The 4,012-nt window shown below is 41.9% G+C and overlaps 1 pseudogene; it reads left to right on the plus strand.

Moving 5' to 3' along the window:
- The window catches only part of LOC108522057 (constitutive coactivator of PPAR-gamma-like protein 2), a 13,856-nt pseudogene extending 12,551 nt beyond the window's left edge, over positions 1 to 1,305 (plus strand).
- The last annotated feature ends 2,707 nt before the right edge of the window (positions 1,306 to 4,012 follow it).

The raw sequence follows: 4,012 nt of genomic DNA on the forward strand, positions 1-4,012 counted from the left end.
TATTATAAAGCCAGTTATTTAAATAATTCTTCCTTGTGCTTCTTTCCTTGCCTAGCCTCGTGCATCTACTGAAAAAATAAGATTCAGAGTAACTAAGAGATGTGTGACATTGGACCTTGTTTTATTTCTCCAAGTTACTTTTTTTTTTTTTTTCAGACAAAGTCTCGCTCTGTCGCCCAGGCTGCAGTGTGGTGACTTGATCTTGGCTTACTGCAATCTCCGCCTCCCAGGTTCAAGCGATTCTCCTGCCTCTGCCTCCAGAGTAGCTGGGATTACAGGCACCTGCCACTATGCCTGGCTAATTTTGTTTTTTGTTTTGTTTTGTTTTGTTTTGTTTTTGTAGAGACGAGGTTTCACCATATTGGCCAGGCTGGTCTTGAACTCCTGACCTCAAGTGATCTGCCCACCTCGGCCTCCCAAAATGCTGGGATTACAGGCATGAGCCACCACGCCTGGCCTTCTTTTCTTTTCTTTTCTTTTTTATTTTAGAGACGGAATTTCACTCTGTCACCCAGGCTGGAGTGCAGTGGGAAGATCATAGCTCACTGCTGCCTCAAACTCCTAGGCTCAAGGGATACTCCTGCCTCAGCCTCCCAAGTAGCTGGAACTACAGGCGCGTGCCACCACACCCAGCTAATTTTTAAACTTTCTGTGGAGGTGGGATCTCTCCATCTTGCCCAGGCTGGTCTTATACTCCTGGGCTTAAGCGATCCTCCTGCCTCAGCCTCCCAAATTGCTGGGATTAAACGTGTAAACCACCACCCCCGGCCCCTTGATTTCTTTATCTGCAAAATGAGCATTTTGTTTTGTGATAATGTATCATAATAGTTGCCACTCAGGATTTTTGTGAGCAGTAAATGAGATAATATATATAAAGTACTTGCATATCAAGCACTTAATAAACACATACTATTCCTGCTGCTAAAATAAAATTATTGTGACAGAAAATTAAGAGTTGAAATGCGATGGAGCCTGTCAATGTCCTGTGGCTAGCTGTAGAAATGCTAAGAGATTCTCTAGAGCCTCTTTTTCCTCAATTTCTGTTTTCCAGTTCCGTCAGTGATCCTTAAAGAGTGGTCTGCCTATAAAGGGAAGTCACCTCAAACCCCTGAGCTGGTGTCTGCACTGACATTTCGGGAATGGACTTGCCCAAACCTCAAGAAGCTCTGGCTAGGCAAAGCAGTTGAAGACAAGAACAGAAGGATGCGGGCCTTCCTGGCCTGTATGAAGTCAGACACTCCCAGTATGCTCAATCCAGCTAATGTCCCCACCCATCTGCTGCTCATGTGTTGTGTACTCCGGTAAGCTACCTGATAGGCAGGCGGCCAGTTCTTTCTCTTTTACTTTTTAAATACTTCCTTTAAGCACCTGCTTTTATGGTATTTCAAGGTGAGGACATTTTTATTTTGTGTTTGGCTTATGCTCCAGAAACACCGAAAATGATTGTTCAGACAGCCTCCTCAGTTTATGATCCTTGGTCATATCAGTCCATGCATGATTCCTCTTTTATATTTGATTTTAGTTTAGTTTTTGTCTTGTTCAGTCCTCGTCCCTGATCCAATTTCCTTCTTTTATTCACCCATAGTCATCTACTCTTGGGTATTTGATGTGTGTCCTTCCAAGCCATCTTCCATATATTTATTTAGACATACATATATTCATGCACAGTCTGTAGTATTTTCTATGGGTAAAATTTTTTCCTTTTATGGCATGAATGGTATTGTGCTGTACATCTCATTGTTTCTTTGCTTTTCCCTTTTTTTCCGAGACGGAGTTTCACTCTTGTTACCCAGGCTGGAGTGCAATGGCACAATCTTCGCTCACTGCAACCTCCACCTCCTGGGTTCAAGTGATTCTCCTGCCTCAGCCTCCCAAGTAGCTGGAATTGCAGGCATGTGCCACCATGCCTGGCTAATTTTGTATTTTTAGTAGAGATGAGGTTTCACCATGTTGGCCAGGCTGATACCGAACTCCTGACCTCAGGTGATCCGTCCACCTTGGCCTCCCAAAGTGCTGGGATTACAGGCATGAGACACCCCGCCCAGCCTGTTTCTTTTTTTCACTCAATATTATTTTTGAGGTCTGTCCATACTCATATATTAATAATTCCTCTTCACTGTTGGGTTGTGTTCTATCAAATACTAATATCACAGCTTTTTATTTATTGATTGATAGATAATTGTTTCCAGTTCTTTGGTTATTATTACAAATAGTGCTGCAAGGGATTTCCTCATAGATGTCTATGCCTCTTTGTATTCCTGAGTCACTTTAAAGTATATACTGAGAAGTAGAATTTCCGGATCCTGTAAAATATGCATGTAGCTTTTTCACTAATACTGCCAAATTGCTCTAGATTATAGCTACACCAATTTATATTCCTGTGAACAATACGTGTTTCATTTCCTCATATTATTGCCAGTACTAATATCATAAAACTTCTTAATTTTTGCCAATCTAGTATTTTCAAGTAGTATCTTTAATTTTAATTTGTATTTGACTACAGAGGAGGTTTATCTTCTGTTTTTATGCTTATTAGCCATTTGAGTTTTCTCATTCTCTGAAGTGCTTCTTTATTTGTCTTGCAAATTTTTTATTAGGTTACTTGTCTTATTTGCTGATTACAGAAGTTCTTTGTCAGATACTCTCAGACACACATGTAGCAAATATCTTTTCTATATTTCAGTGTGCATGCATGTGTCTATGCTTGTGTATCAAGTATCTTTTCCAGTCAGTCACAATTTGTTTAAACTTTATATATAGTGTTCTTTGTTTACCAGAAGTATTTCGTTTTTACTAGCCTTTTAAAAATTTAACTTGGCTGGGCGTGGTGGCTCACGCCTGTAATCCTAGCACTTTGGGAGGCCAAGGTAGGCAGATCACTTGAGGCCAGGAATTCAAGACCAGCCTGGACAGCATGGTGAAACCCCATCTATACAAAGAAAAAGGAAAAAAATACAAAATTAGCCAGACATGGTGGCAGGTGCTTGTAATCCCAGCTACGTGGGAGGCTGAGGCAGGAGAATCGCTTGAACCCAGCAGACAGAGGTTGCAGTGATCAGACATTGTGCCGCTGCACTCCAGCCTGGGCAACAGAGTGAGACTCTGTCTCAAAAAAACAAACAAACAAAATTAGGCCGGGTGTGGTGGCTCACACCTGTAACCCCAGCACTTTGGGAGGCAGAGGCGGGTGGATCACTTGAGGCCAGGAGTGAAAGACCAGCCTGGCCAACATGGCAAAACCCTGTCTCTACTAAAAATACAAAAATTAGCTGGGTGTGGTGGCACACGCCTGTGGTCCCAGCTACTTGGGAGGAGGGAGGATCACTTGAACCCTGGAGGCAGAGGTTGCAGTGAGCCGAGATTGTGCCACGGCACTCTAGTCTGGGTGACAGAGCGAGACTCCGTCTCAAAACAAAACAAAACAAAACTTTATTTTATAGATTTAAGGGGTACAGGTGTCCTTTTGTTACATGGATATATTGTATAGTGGTGAAGCCTGGGCTTTTCACGTAGCCATCACTCGAATAGTATACATTGTACCCATTAAGTAATTTTCAATCCCTCACCCCCTTCCCACCCTTCTGAGTCCCCAGTGTGTATTATTCCACTGTCTGTGTCCATGTGCACACATTATTTACCTCCCACTTACAAGTGAGAGCATGTGGTGCTTGACTTTCTGAGTTATTTCACTTAAGACAATGGCCTCTAGTTCCATCCATGTTGCTGCAAAAGACATGATTTCATTCTTTTTGATGGTTGAATAGTACTCCAGTGTGTGTGTGTGTGTGTGTGTGTGTGTGTATCACACTTTCTTTAATCATTCATTCACTGATGAACATTTAGGTTGATCCCATACCTTTGCTGTTGCAAATAGTACTGCAGTAAACATACAGGTGCAAGCATTTTTGTTGTGGTTGTTGGATGCATATTTTGCAAATACTTTCTTTCATTCTGCAGGTTGTTTGTTTACTCTGTTATTTCTTTTGCTGTGCAGGAGCTTTTTCCTTTATAC

The sequence above is a fragment of the Rhinopithecus bieti genome, unplaced genomic scaffold (assembly GCF_001698545.2).
Source record: "Rhinopithecus bieti isolate Rb0 unplaced genomic scaffold, ASM169854v2 scaffold_64278, whole genome shotgun sequence".
Taxonomy (NCBI): domain Eukaryota; kingdom Metazoa; phylum Chordata; class Mammalia; order Primates; family Cercopithecidae; genus Rhinopithecus; species Rhinopithecus bieti.